At 47.6% G+C, this 15,997-nt stretch overlaps 1 pseudogene; it reads right to left on the reverse strand.

The window, feature by feature from the left end:
- Positions 1-4,741: 4,741 nt before the first annotated feature.
- Positions 4,742-14,332, reverse strand: LOC102945908 (annotated as a pseudogene).
- Positions 14,333-15,997: the final 1,665 nt, after the last annotated feature.

Raw genomic sequence — 15,997 nt, forward strand, 5'->3', positions numbered from 1 at the left:
TGGGGGAGGAACCTTGACAGGGACAAAATACAACATGGTTTTACAAAAGGTAGATCATGCCAAACCAACCTGCTCTCCTTCTTTGAGAAAGAGTAACACATTTTTTAGACAAAGGAAACACAGTGGATCTAATTTACCTAGATTTCAGTAAGGCGTTTGATACCGTGGCACATGGGGAATTATTAGTTAAATTGGGTAAGATGGGGATCAATAGGAAAATTGAAAGGTCGATAAGGAATTGGTTAAAGGGCACACTACAACAGGTCCTAGTGAAAAGTGAACTGTCAGGCTGGAGGGAGGTTACCAGTGGAGTTCCTCAAGGATCGGTTTTGGGACCAATCTTATTTAATCTTTTTACAGCTGACCTCGGCACAAAAAGTGGGAGTGTGCTAACAAAGTTTGCGGATGATACAAAGCTGGGAGGTATTGCCAATTTAGAGAAGGACAGGGATATCCTACAGGAGGATCTGGATGACCTTGTAAACTGGAGTAATAGTAATAGGATGAAATTTAATAGTGAGAAGTGTAAGGTCATGCATTTAGGGATTAATAAGAATTTTAGTTATAAGCTGGGGACGCATCAATTAGAAGTAATGGAGGAGGAGAAGAACCTTGGAGTATTGGTTGATCATAGGATGACTATGAGCCGCCAATGTGATATAGCCGTGAAAAAAGCTAATGCGGACTTGGGATGCATCAGGAGAGGTATTTCCAGTAGGGATAAGGAGGTTTTAGTACCGTTATACAAGGCACTGGTGAGACCTCACCTGGAATACTGTGTGCAGTTCTGGTCTCCCATGTTTAAGAAGGATGAATTCAAACTGGAACAGGTACAGAGAAGGGCTACTAGGATGATCCGAGGAATGGAAAACTTGTCTTATGAAAGGAGACTCAGGGAGCTTGGCTTGTTTAGCCTAACTAAAAGAAGGTTGAGGGGAGATACGATTGCTCTCTATAAATATATCAGAGGGATAAATACTGGAGAGGGAGAGGAATTATTTAAACTCAGTACCAATGTGGACACAAGAACAAATGGATATAAACTGGCCACCAGGAAATTTAGACTAGAAATTAGACAAAGGTTTCTAACCATCAGAGGAGTGAAGTTTTGGAACAGCCTTCCAAGGGAAGCAGTGGGGGCACAAGATCTATCTGGCTTTAAGATTAAACTCGATAAGTTTAAGGAGGAGATGGTATGATGGGATAACATGGTTTTGGTAATTAAATATTCATGGTAAATAGGCCCAATGGCCTGTGATGGGATATTAGATGGGGTGGGATCTGAGTTACCCAGGAAAGAATTTTCTGTAGTATCTGGCTGATGAATCTTGCCCATATGCTCAGGGTTTAGCTGATCACCATGTTTGGGGTCGGGAAGGAATTTTCCTCCAGGGCAGATTGGCAGAGGCCCTGGAGGTTTTTAGCCTTCCTCTGTAGCATGGGGCACGGGTCACTTGCTGGAGGATTCTCTGCTCCTTGAAGTCTTTAAACCACGATTTGAGGACTTCAATAGCACAGACTTAGGTGAGAAGTTTTTTGCAGGAGTGGTGGATGAAATTCTGTGGCCTCCGTTGTGCAGGAGGTCAGACTAGATGATCATAATGGTCCCTTCTGACCTATATATCTATGAATCTATGCTGGCCAAACAGGAAATGAAATTCAAAGTTCTCAGTGCTTTTCCTGTGTACCTGGCTAGTGTATCTGAGTTGAGAGTGCTCTCCAGAGTGGTCACATTGGAGCACTCTGGGATAGCTCCTGGAGGCCAATACTGTCGACTTGCATCCACACTACCCCAAATTCGACCCAACAATGTCAATTTCAGCACTAATCCCCTCATCGGGGAGGAGTACAGAAATAGATTTTAAGAGCCCTTTGAGTCAACAAAAATGGCTTTGTTGTGTGGACGGGTGCAGGGTTAAATCGATCTAACACTGCTAAATTTGACCTAAACTTGTAGTGTAGACCAGGGCTATGACTCCATGAATCATTGACTTGAGTGGATCATAATCTTGGATGCAACTTAAACAAGTTCCTCCCCTGAATGCTGACAGGCACTCAACAAGGATAGAGGCTGGCCAAGAAGAATTGGGATTGTCACAGTAAAACTGGGATATATGGTCTAAACCAGATCCTTTCATGTCTTGGGGGAAATATCACAATTGTCCCACCCTTTGAGTTGGGAACAACATCCCAAACATGATAAAAGCTTATCACCAAGGAGTTCCAATGGGATGCCTCAGTTTCTTCCCTTCGGATGCTTGTGGCCAGAGCTATACAGTCACCCCCAGCCTCCTTAAAGCTAGTAGGTTTATTGGAAAACAGCCCAACGCATTAGAGAAAATGGTTTTAAAATAACAAGTATCAGAGGGGTAGCTGTGTTAGTCTGTATCCACAAAAACAATGAGGAGTCTGGTGGCACCTTAAAAATTAACAGATTTATGTGGGCATAAGCTTTTGTGGGTAAAAAGAAGTGGGTTTTTTACCCACAAAAGCTTATGCCCAAATAAATCTGTTTGTCTTTAAGGTGCCACTGGACTCCTCATTGTTGTTTTTTTTAAAATAACAGGCAGCTGTCACATGTCTACACTCATCTATATCAGTATCACTACAAGCTAAGTTAGACAGGGTTTGCTCTGGAGATACAGGAACAGAACGGGCCCAGCTTAGATTGTTTTGGGACACCAAGGAGCTTTTGGGAACCAACCGAACTACCCTGTGTCTCTGAGAGCATCTTCCCATCTCTTTGTCCCTTTCTTGTGGAAGCAGCCTTTGCTGCAGCCTTTGTGAGCCTGGGCCCAGTCACCGTAGTGCTCAGCCATGTCCATGTTACAGGGTGAAGGTGTGGAGCTGACCTTTTCCCTCAGACTGTTTTCTCCCAGCCAGATGTCTAAGATGATGCCCCTGTGGCTGTTGCTCCATTGTTTGACAGTTAGATCCTTCAGCCTCTATGGCTTGCAAACACCAGTCCAGTGACTGTCTAAAACTCCCTGAGACCCCATGATACTGCAATATTCTCCTCAGAAATCTACTCTCGACACCTCACTGTGACTCCAAGCACCCCCACATCTGCCACAGACACCAATATACTGGAGTCACGGGGCTTCCCAGAAACCAGCTGTCATAGGAGGCTGTGGTAAAAAAACTTTTATGGACACAAGTCAGTGGCTTTGCTTTGTGGAACCCTGATCTTAGGGTCTCAGGGTATCTGAGCACCTGGAATGTATTTATCCTTCTGCCACTGCTATGAGGCAGGGCAGGGCTATTATCCGCCTGAGCAGAGGCTCAGAGACAGCCAGTGGCTTGCCCATGGTCACACACGGCTCGGGAATCAAGCCAAACTCTGTTGAGTCACAGAGCAGTGCCAAGGCCACAGGACCAGACTTCCAGCCATCTGAGCAGTGACAGATCCAGCTGGAGTCTCTTGTGCACTGCAGAGAGCAGGAACTCTGCACAGTACTCCTGGGGGCATGTCCCTGGGTGAGGGGACACAAGCTGGGGGCTAGACTCAGGCTACCCAGCCACCTGCCCAGGGCAGGAGGAGGGTCTGGGGGTCCTCACAGTGGCTCTGGCTCCCTGGGTAGCTCTTACTATGGTCAGGCTCTGGCTTTGGGCCTGGAGAGGGGGTGGAGCCTCAGGGAAAGAGGAGGAGCAGGGGGTGGGGCTTGGGGAAGGGAGGGGGAAGAGGGATTGGCCTTGGGGGAGCAGGGGCTCGGACAATGTGGAGACGTGACTCTTGCATAAGTTCTGCTTCTGCCTTTGGAAAAAGTGGTCACCCTACACTGAATGGGCTGGGCTGGGATAGGAGCCAGCCTTGCCTCTGATGGGGAGTGGATTCCCTTTTCCACCCCTTTGCACTGCTAGGACATCACAAACAGAGGGGAGGAGGAGGGAATCTGGGCCTGAGTCTCTTGACAGGACTCCTGTGTGTCAGACCCTCACTCGCACACGCAGCTCTGCCCTGCCTCGGTGAGGAGTGGGCTCAGCAGGTGGGTGGTGTACAGAACCATCAGTGGGGAGGCGGGGACATACTGCCGGTATGGCTTCTCCTGGGGCTCCTGCTTTAATCATGTCTCTGACACGACTCAGTCACAAGCACCTGGCTGAGGGAGTAGTGGACGGGTAGGTGTCCCTTGAAAAGCTCCTGTCCACAGCTGCTGCAAGCCCCTCATGGATGACGCAGCAGCCAGAGCACTCAGAAAGAAGCAGGACTGTGACTGCAGAACAGCCCTGCAGCTTTCCTCTTGGCCCGTGGAAGTTTAACTAGAGACAGGACAGTGACAGGCCAGGTGTAACGGGAAACAGCATCTGCATCCCTTCTCTTTATTGTCTGTATCGACAGGAACTCTGAGGTCAGAGCAGCCACTGATTCAGATGTTTATGGGCCAACATCCCACCAGTCCCCTGGCTCTCCACGAACACAGTCACTTGGTAAATGCTGCTGCCTGCCTTGGTCTCCTTCCCCCAGTGTGCTAGCCTCCCTCACCAGTGGGTGGCGGTGGACCCATATCCCATTGCTCCAAGCCTTAGACTCCATCTAAACTTCTCTCTATAGAGTGGAGATGAGTAGTTCATCTCATCTCAGAAGTAAGGGTCCAGAATTAAATAACTGTCTGTGTCCCATGTTGTTTGTCTCCTGTGTCACCAGCGCTGGAGCCGGGTGATGAATTGACCCTTCACTTGACAAACAATCTGATTATTTTCTCACGAAGGTGTTTGCTTTTTACGCTGTACACGACTGGGTTCATCGGGGCGGAACGAGCAGGTAGACGTAGCTCAGGAAAATCTGAAGCAAGTGAGAAGAGCTATTCCCGAATCTGTGTATCAAGAGTCAAGCTTATCTCTGGTGTGTAGAAGAGCAGGACAATGCAGAGGTGGGCGACGCAGGTGTTCAGGGCCCTGAGGCGCTCCGCCTGGGACGTGATGCTCAGCACTGTTTTGAGGATCATCACATAAGAGAGGAAGATGAGCAGCGAGTCCAACCCCATAATTAAGAGTGAACCAGACAAGCCATAGATGCTGTTGACTGTGATGTCTGAACAAGCCATCTTCATGATGTCCTGGTGCAGGCAATAGGAATGGGACAGGACATTGGCTCGACAATATCAGAACCATTTCAGGAGAAGGGGGAGTGGGATTATTATGGCTACTCCTCTTAGGACACACACAAGTCCCATCTTGGCTATTCTCTGCAGGTTTAAGATGGAGGCATATCTCAGCGGGTTACAGATTGCGACGAAGCGGTCAAAGGCCATCAACAAGAGCACAGAGGATTCAATGCATTGAAGTGAGTGGATAAAGAACAGCTGGGCAAAACAGGAGTCGAAGCTGATCTCCCTTGAGTTAAACAAGAATATGCCCAGTATCGTCGGCATGGTGGCTATAGATAAACCAAGGTCCAAGACGGCCAACATGGAAAGGAAAATGTACATGGGCTGATGGAGGCTTGGATATGTTTTTATAATGAACAGAATGACCGAATTTCCTACTATGGAAATAACATACATTAAGCAGAAGGGGATAGAGATCCAGAGATGCAGGTCTTTCCGCCCAGGTATGCCGGTGAGAAGGAACACTGCAGAGTTGAATTTGGTGTCATTGACAGCTGACAGAATGTACGGGGCAGGTCTGAGGAGTTTTGAACTTTTCTTCCTGAAAGGAGAAATAACAGGAGACTGGATGACATTTAGCGGGACTTTTTTCTGCCCTCACTGCAAATCTAGAGACTCCCAGGAGCTCAAGGAAGATGAGCAAAAACATAATCTTGGATTTACACCACTGATAGGAAGATAGGCACTGCCAGACTGAATCAGAACTGTAGTCCATATAGCCCAGTATCCAGTGGCCAGGTCCAGATGCTTCAGAGGAAGGTGGAATAAGCCCTGCAATCAGCAGCTAAGAGATAACCTGCTCCCAGGGAAAGTTTCCCCCTCACACCTATTAGTGAGATGTTTTCTGGCAGCCTACTTGAGCGCTGTTTGATTTTACAATTGTCATCTTCACACAGACACCCTTTCTGGCCCTCCACTTCTGAGTGCGGCCCATTGTATCATGACATGTGTGCAAACACATGCCAAGTGCATGGTGATACTGGTCATTGTAATTGTCTGTCCTGGATTGAAGCTATTATAAATGTGTTTGCCATTTTCCAGCACATGGGATAAATTCTTAGGGCTAGGTTCGGAATTCAGTATCATTGACTTCAGTGGTATCACGCCAGATTTACATGTGTAAATTCGAAGAGAACCAGGCTGTATTAACTTTCCATTACCATATTCTCCCGGTGATACACTTTGACTCCCAAGAATTCCTCCAAGAGGAGCTGAAGTGCTTTGCCTGGCCAATGTTGACTGAATCCAGAGAGTTCAATCATCCTATAGGCTTCTCTTTATACTCACATGACCTGCATCCTCTCCCCATGCAATGGTCTGTAGATATCTGCAAAGTTACAAGCTAACACAGACAGTTACTTCAGCTGGGCAGGGGAGGGGTTGGAATCACACATTGGTGAATAATGCAAACACTAGGTTTGCACTAATATCCATTTGAGTGTGCAAGTTACTTCAGCCATGCATGTGTAAGGCCTGGTCTACACTAGGGGGTGGGATCAATCTAAGATATGCAACTTCAGCTACGAGAATAGCGTAGCTGAAGTAGATGTATCTTAGATCGACTTACTTCGTGTTCTCGCGGCCGCCGCTCCCCCGTCGACTCCGCTTCTGCCTCTCGCCGTGGTGGAGTTCCGGAGTCAACGGCAGAGCGATCGGGGATCGATTTATCGTGTCTACACATGTGATGGGTGAAAATTACAAACAATCACTATTACACTCCCCTTTCCTGAACCTCAGCTCTATTATTTCCTGAAACACGGACCAGTGGTAAGGCTCTCATGACTTTTTGGAGAGTTTTGCACAGGTATTACAGAGGGATAATGTTCACGACCCCAAATGTAAGTGTTAGAGACAGCTTCTGGTCATTTTCCAGGAGACAGAATTGTAGAACTGTTCACTGAACAAAGAGTTAATAGCTGAAACCATTGCAAACCCTATTTGGAGTACTACTGAAATATTTTCTAAACCAAAAGCCATTAAGCAGTACAGTTACCATTGCTCCTTCCTGAAGAGATTATAACAACTCTGCTGCTGGCTTTCAACATACATGCATGTCATGAAAGTTTGGTTTGTAATATTTGTATTAAAATACAAAGTTTTGGCATGTAATATTTACACATCTGTACTTTAGTACACACATGTCTTTCCCCTCTGATCTTCTCTCAGAGATGATTTCTCAGGTTAGAGTGGGACTTAAAATGGAGCATCTGTCATTTGGATTTCTTCAGAACGTGAAAAATTCGTAGCATCTCAGCCCTCATTCAGTCGCTTGTCAGTAAAGAATAGTCTAGTAGCTCCTCTGTCCCTAGGTTAATAGCTGACTGGTTCTCCTCAGGTTCTGTTCTGTCAGTCTGTAGCCTGTATCTGGAGTGGTAACAGGCATTGCGATCAGAATAGAAAATATTCATTCCCTGAGCTCTCACTCTCTAGTACATAGTAACCCCAGCAGCTGTTATTCAGGCACGATGAGGGTTTGCAGGAAGTGGATTTCGAAGTCAAATGTATGAGTATTCATGGAAATGGAACTTCATTTCCCACAGGAAAGTAGTCTGTTGCTCTCTCTCTGTCTTTTGTTTCTCTCTCAATCTCTCTCTCTCTCTGACTGTCTCTGTCCTGTATTGACATGGAGCTGAGCTGCTATAATGAATGTGTACGTTAAACACGGCACACCTGGTGGCTGACCTTTGTGACTTTTGGGGACAATGTATACCTTCAAGTCAGCGGCACTGCTATGGGTACCCACATGGCCCCACAGTATGCCAACATTTTTATGGCTGACTTACAACAACGCTTCCTCAGCTCTCGTCCCCTAATGCCCCTACTCTACTTGCGCTACATTGATGACATCTTCATCATCTGGACCCATGGAAAAGAAGCCCTTGAGGAATCCCACCATGATTTCAACAATTTTCATCCCACCATCAATCTCATCCTGGAACAGTCCACACAAGAGATCCACTTCCTGGACACTAGGGTGCTAATAAGCGATGGTCACATAAACTCCACCCTGTACCGGAAACCTACTGACCGCTATTCCTACCTACATGCCTCCAGCTTTCACCCAGACCACACCACACTATCCATCGTCTACAGCCAATGTCTATGATACAACCACATTTGCTCCAACCCCTCAGACAGAGACAAACACCTACAAAATCTCTATCAAGCATTCTTACAACTACAATACCCACCTGCTGAAGTGAAGAAACAAATTGACAGAGCCAGAAGAGTACCCAGAAGTCACCTACTACAGGACCGGCCCCCAACTAAAACCTCTCCAGCGCATCATCAAATATTTACAACCTATCCTGAAAAATGATCCCTCTCTCTCACAGATCTTGGGAGACAGACCAGTCTTCGCTTAAAGACAGCCCCCCAACCTGAAGCAAATACTCTCCAGCAACCACACACCACACAACTAAAACACTAATCCAGGAACCTATCCTTGCAACAAAGCCCAATGCCAACTCTGTCCACATATTTATTCAAGTGACACCATCATAAGACCTAATCACATTAGTCATTTCATCAGGGGCTCGTTCAGCTGCACATCTGACAATGTTATATATGCCATCATGTGCCAGTAATGCCCCTCTGCCATGTACATTGGCCAAACCAGACAGTCTCTACACAAAGGAATAAATGGACACAAATCTGACATCAGGAATCATAACTTTTCAAAAACTGGTTGGAGAACACTTCAACCTCTCTGGCCACTCAGTAAAAGACTTAAGGGTGGCAATTTCGCAACAGAAAAGCTTCAGAAACAGACTCCAATGAGAAACTGCTGAGCTTGAATTAATATGCAGACTAGATACCATTAACTTGGGTTTGAATAGAGACTGGGAGTGGCTGGGTCATGACACATATTGAATCTATTTCCCTATGTTAAGTATCCTCACACCTTCTTGTCAACTGTCTAAATGGGCCATCTTGATTATCACTACAAAAGTCTTTTTCTCCTGCTGATAATAGCTCATCATAACTAATTAGCCTCTTACAGTTTGTATGGCAACTTCCATCTTCTCTCTATGATATATATCTATCTATATATATCTTCTTTCTATATGTTCCATTCTATGCATCCAATGAAGTGGGCTGTAGCCCACAAAAGCTTATGCCCAGATAAATTTTTTAGTCGCTAAGGTGCCACAAGTACTCCTGTTCTTTTTGCAGATACAGACTAACATGGCTGCTACTCTGAAACCTGTTCTTTGGATGTTTGCTATAGAGCTGTATTCGGTTAACTATAGGGATGTTTATATTATGGCTACATTAGGTTAAACCAGACTGGCATCTCTTAGTTAAAAAAGCCTGGTGGAAAACAAACAGGAAGGGAAGCAACAGCTGAAGAAAAAACATCACTCAGTAAGGATTTCAGGAAAGCTGACAGACTACACCGGACTACTAGCTGGGAAAAGCCTAATTCCAGGCTCCAGCCATGTTACACAGCTTGTTTTGCCAGCACTGGGAGTCTGTCCAGAGCTGGGGCAACTGTTGCTTAGAAGTTCTTCAGACTGACATGCACAGGCACCGGTGGGGAAGGCTCAAGGTCCTCAGCCTGCCTGGGTCCCCGTCAGAGAGGGAGGGCTTGGAGTCAAGACTTCTGTTTGAAAACCATCTTATTCGCCAATGTTATGCTTTATTCCTACTATTCATATTAAACAGTACTTTGTTCTAGAAGGCTGGCTGGTCACTTGTCTCACCACTAGTCACAGACTCCCAGAGGAAAGAACCACAGGTGCCGAACCCATTCGGACCTGCAGGACAAGCCCAGTCCACCCGCAGTGTGCAGTAGCCCAGGTCCCAGTCTGAGGGTGGGAGGATCATGGGATTCCCCTCCATGAGAGGGAAAGCCGTGAGGCCTGATATACGGCACTTGGAGACCAGATTGGGGGCAGAGATGCAGGTAGCCCTGTTACTATGAGAGGTATCTACAAGGCAGAAATGCTGGAGCTCTCAGCCAGTCAGAAAACAGAAATATGCCCTATTGGACCTGTTACCACAGAGCTCTGAACTCCTGCCTTCACAGATCAGCCAGAGAATTAAATCATTGTAAATACATTTGCTGATTATATTTCCCTGAGAAAATAAACCTGAGATAATTTGTGAACTACTCACTGATATTCCGTGCGGTCTCCTCTCACTCAGCCCCTGGCAGGATTGGGCCCAGAGCACACGTCACCTCTAGAAATGGGACCCCTTGAGAAATCCTGACTCGGAGCATCGGGGTTTTAACACTCTGACCTTGCTTTGAATCTCAGATTTCTGTGTAGCTTGAATAATCGACCGTTGACCCTGGACAGATGTAGAGGAGTTTCCCAAGCTACCTAGTGCTGCCTGCCCTCCAGCCCCATCACTGAGTGACCCCGAGATCCCAGCTGAGTCCTCTGCCACTGCACAGAACATCTGCAACTGGAAACAGCTTCCAGCCTTTCCCCTTCACTTCACATTTTAAAGACAGTGAAACCTGCCAACGTACCCAGTTCCTGCTAGACAAGGAGTCGCTGACACAGGAGGTCTTCACCCTAAAGGACAATCAGTCATCAGAGAGGCTGCATGGGCAGCAGGCTGTATCTGTTCAGATAGAGAGGCCAGCTGCCTTTATGAAGCATGCCTGCACATTCCCTTGGGAGCCACTTGGTCATCAGGGAACCTCAGCTGCAGGAAGCCAAATCACAGGGGATGTGCGGTGATGCTACACAACTTGACTGCAGTGCCAAACCCTGCTGCAGGCTCTATTCCTGGAATTCGGGCTTGTCATCGCAATTCGTATGTTTCCAGTTAGTCACATGGCTACCTCGAGGGCGGCCGAGTGGTAATGATAATGCTGTCACAGTTGTTATCTTGCTGAAATAAAATGAAATAGAACAATAATAATATGGGACCAGATTTCTCCCCAGCAGCCCCCTTTCCTGAATTACACACCCAAAGTGCAGACCAGAGAAGGGAGATTCCACATGGCTCCGTACGTGAAAATTTTCCTTGGATTGTTCGAGGAAGGGAGGTCCCTTCCCTTCTGTCTGAGAAATTAAAAGGGAGACCCAGGATCCAGGGATCCCCAAAGTGAGGCACAGATCTCAGTGATCCATTGCTAGTTAGGCCCACCGACCCAGAATCTCTTTGTCTCCACAACTCCTCTAGGACCCTCTCCACCTCCCTGCTACCACACATTCATCAGAAATGTGCCACCAGGGCCTTTCACAGTAGCCACTGCCTGCAGGATGTGCTGAAGGGATGTTCTGGGGGGCAGCACAGAGATCATAGAATCATAGAATATCAGGGTTGGAAGGGACCTCAGGAGGTCATCTAGTCCAACCCCCTGCTCAAAGCAGGACCAATCCCCAACTAAATCATCCCAGCCAGGGCTTTGTCAAGCCTGACCTTAAAAACTTTAAAGGAAGGAGATTCCACCAACTCCCTAGGTAACGCATTCCAGTGCTTCACCACCCTCCTAGTGAAAAAGCTTTTCCTAATATCCAACCTAAACCTCCCCCACTGCAACTTGAGACCATTACTCCTTGTTCTGTCATCTGCTACCACTGAGAACAGACTAGATCCCTCCTCTTTGGAACCCCCTTTCAGGTAGTTGAAAGCAGCTATCAAATCCCCCCTCATTCTTCTCTTCCGCAGACTAAACAATCCCAGTTCCCTCAGTCTCTCCTCATAAGTCATGTGTTCCAGTCCCCTAATCATTTTTGTTGCCCTCAGCTGGATGTTTTCCAATTTTTCCACATCCTTCTTGTAGTGTGGGGCCCAAAACTGGACACGGAACTCCAGATGAGGCCTCACCAATGTCAAATAGAGGGGAACGATCACGTCCCCAAATCTGCTGGCAATGCCCCTACTTATACATTCCAAAATGCCATTGGCCTTCTTGCCAACAAGGGCACACTGTTGACTCATATCCAGCTTCTCGTCCACTGTAACCCCTAGGTCCTTTTCTGCAGAACTGCTGCCGAGCCATTCGCTCCCTAGTTTGTAGTGTTGCATGGGATTCTTCCTTCCTAAGTGCAGGACTCTGCACTTGTCCTTGGTGAACCTCATCAGATTTCTTTTGGACCAATCCTCTAATTTGTCTCAGTCTCTCTGTATCCTATCTCTACCCTCCAGCGTATCTACCACTCCTCCCATTTTAGTGTCATCTTGCTGAGGGTGCAATCCACACCATCCTCCAGATCATTAATGAAGATATTGAACAAAACCAGCCCCAGGACCGACCCTTGGGGCACTCCACTTGATACCGGCTGCCAACTAGGCATGGAGCCATTGATCACTACCCATTCAGTGCGACAATCTAGCCAGCTTTCTATCCACCTTATAGTCCATTCATCCAGCCCATCCTTCTTTTACTTGCTGGCAAGAATACTGTGGGAGACCGTGTCAAAAGCTTTGCTAAAGTCAAGGAACACCACGCCCACTGCTTTCCCCTCATCCGCAGAGCCAGTTATCTCGTCATAGAAGGCAATTAGATTAGTCAGGCATGACTTGCCCTTGGTGAATCCATGCTGACTGTTCCTGATCACTTTCCTCTCCTCTAAGTGCTTCAGAATTGATTCCTTGAGGACCTGCTCCAAGATTTTTGCAGGGACTGAGGTGAGGCTCACTGGCCTCTAGTTCCCAGGATCCTCCTTCTTCCCTTTTTTTAAAGATGGGCACTACATTAGCCTTTTCACAGTCATCTGGGACTTCCCTGGTTCGCCGTGAGTTTTCAAAGATAATGGCCAATGGCTCTGCAATCACATCTGCCAACTCCTTTAGCACTCTCGGATGCAGCGCATCTGGGCCCATGGACTTGTGCACATCCAGCTTTTCTAAATGGTCCTGAACCACTTCTTTCTCCACAGAGGGCTGGTCACCTCCTCCCCTCCTGCGGCCCAGTGCAGCAGTCTGGGAGCTGACCTTGTCTGTGAAGATAGAGGCAAAAAAAGCATTGAGTGCATTAGCTTTTTCCACATCCTGTGTCACTAGGTTGCCTCCCTCATTCAGTAAGGGGCCCACACTTTCCTTGACTTTCTTCTTTTTACTAACATACCTGAAGAAACCCTTCTTGTTACTCTTAACATTTCTTGCTAGCTGCAACTCCAGGTGTGTTTTGGCCTTCCAGATTTCACTCCTGCATGCCCGAGCAATATTTTTGTACTCTTCCCTGGTCATTTGTCCAATCTTCCACTTCTTGTAAGCTTCTTTTTTTGTGTTTAAGATCAGCAAGGATTTTACTGTTAAGCCAAGCTGGTCGCCTGCCATATTTACTATTCTTTCTACACATCAGGATGGTCTGTCCCTGTAACCTCAATAAGGATTCTTTAAAATACAGCTAGCTCTGCTGGACTCCTTTTCCCCTCATGTTATTCTCCCAGGGGATCTTGCCCATCAGTTCCCTGAGATTGTCAAAATCTGCTTTTCTGAAGTCCAGGGTCCGTATTCTGCTGCTCTCTCCTTTCTTCCCTGTGTCAGGATCCAGAACTCGACCATCTCATGGCCACTGCCTCCCAAATTCCCATCCACTTTTGCTTCCCCTACTAATTCTTCCCAGTTTGTGAGCAGCAGGTCAAGAAGAGCTCTGCCCCTAGTTGGTTCCTCCAGCACTTGCACCAGGAAATTGTCTCCTACACTTTCCAAAAACTTCCTGGATTGTCTGTGCACCACTGTATTGCTCTCCCGTCAGATATCAGGGTGATTGAAGTCTCCCATGAGAACCAGGGCCTGTGATCTAGTAACTTCCATTAGTTGCCAGAAGAAAGCCTCGTCCACCTCATCCCCCTGGTCCGGTGGCCTATAGCAGACTCCCACCACATCATCACCCTTGTTGCTCACGCTTCTAAAGTTAATCCAGAGACACTCAGGTTTTTCTGCGGTTTCATACCGGAGCTCTTAGCAGTAATACTGCTCCCTTACGTACAGTGCAACTCCCCCACCTTTTCTGCCCTGCCTGTCCTTCCTCAACAGTTTATATCCATCCATGATAGTACTCCAGTCATGTGAGTTATCCCACCAAGTCTCTGTTATTCCAATCACATCCTAATTCCTTGACTGTGCCAGGACTTCCAGTTCTCCCTGCTTGTTTCCCAGGCTTCTTGCATTTGTGTATGGGCACTTGAGATAACTTGCTCTTTGCCCTGCTTTCTTAGTATGAGGCAGGAGCCTTCCCCTTTACCGTTCTTCTGCTCATGCTTCCTCCCAGTGTCCCACGTCCCCACTTACCTCAGGGCTTTGGTCTCCATCCCCTGTGACCTTGTTTAAAGCCCTCCTCACTAGGTTAGCCAGCCTGCTTCCAAAGATGTTCTTCCCTCTCTTCGTTAGGTGGAGCCCGTCTCTTCCTAGCACTCCTCCTTCTTGGAACGCCATCCCATGATCAAAGAATCCAAAGCCTTCTCTCCGACACCACCTGCATAGCCATTCGTTGACTTCCACGATTCGATGGTCTCTACCCAAGCCTTTTCCTTCTACGGGGAGTGTGGACGAAAACACCACTTGTGCCTCAAACTCCTTTATCCTTCTTCCCAGAGCCACGTAGTCTGCAGTGATCCGCTCAAGGTCATTCTTGGCAGTATCATTGGTGCCTGTGTGGAGAAGCAGGAAGGGATAGCCATCCGAGGGCTTGATGAGTCTCGGCAGTCTCTCCATCACATCGTGAATCCTAGCTCCTGGAAAGCAGCAGACTTCTCAGTTTTGCCAGTCAGGGCAGCAGATAGATGACTCAGTCCCCCTGAGGAGAGAGTCCCCGACCACCACCACCCACCTCCTCCTCTTGGGAGAGGTGGTCGTGGACCCCACTTCCCTAGGACAGTGCATCTCATGCCTTCCAATCGGTGGAGTCTCCTTCTGTTCCCTTCCCTCAGATGTATCATCTAGTCCACTCTCCGCATTAGTACCTGTGGAGAGAACATGAAAACAGTTACTTACCTGTATCTGCGCTGCTGGTACATGGACGCTTCCCTTTCTTCTTCTGGAGGTCACATGCTGCCAAATTTCTTCACTGTTCTCCTGTCCCCACTACGCAGCCTGCTCTGAATCTTCAGAACATTGTGCCCATAGAAACATATCCTGCAGTCTGTCCAGGAAATCTTCAGTTTCTCTCATGCAACAGAGGGTCAATACTTGTTTCTCCAGACCTTGAACCTTCTCTTCCAATATGGAGACCAGCTTGCACTTTGTACAGACAAAGTCGCTTCTGTCCTGTGGAAGAAAGACAAACATGGTACATCCAGTGCAGGTCACAACAGCTGAATGCTCCCCATCCATATTACCTTCCTTCTCCGAGCTTCCTCAGGAGTTGTAGAAACTATTCAGAGAAGCCAGCAAGATGTAAACCTCAGTGGGCTTTCCTCCCAGGCAAAATCCCTCTGTTAGCCTCTCTGCTGTTCACCTCTCAGCTGGTTCGCATCAGATGGGAAGGCTGGTTAGAGTAGCTGATGGGCACAATACCCCAGCCGCAGGCTGGTTGAGATATTTCAACATTTCCATGCTCCAAGTGCAGCCATAGACTCTGTTAGTGAAACCTTCATTTATGTTATGAGGAAGAGGCAGATGAAAAGCCTCCGATTTCTCTTGGGGATCCAGGCAGTTGCAGCTGGGCAGCATCACTGGTCAAAATTGTATGTGAGTGTGTGCCAGGGCGGGCGGCAGAGGGAAGCACTCTGTTTTCCAGCCCAGCTCTGGCTCAAACCATGAGACTCTATCCCTCCTGCTACAGGACCACACTCCTAGTTTGCAGTAGTACCCCCCCCCCCCGATCAACCTCCCACACTGAGCAGCCCCTTGGGGTGACCATATTTCCCAAAGAGAAAACAGGAGACATCCCGATTCCCACCCAAGGCCCCCTGACCCCATGCGAGGCTGTTGCCCATCCCTGGAATGCTGTAGGGGCCCCCTCAGGTTTCAGAAGG

Source organism: Chelonia mydas, chromosome 1 (genome assembly GCF_015237465.2).
Source record: "Chelonia mydas isolate rCheMyd1 chromosome 1, rCheMyd1.pri.v2, whole genome shotgun sequence".
NCBI lineage: Eukaryota > Metazoa > Chordata > Testudines > Cheloniidae > Chelonia > Chelonia mydas.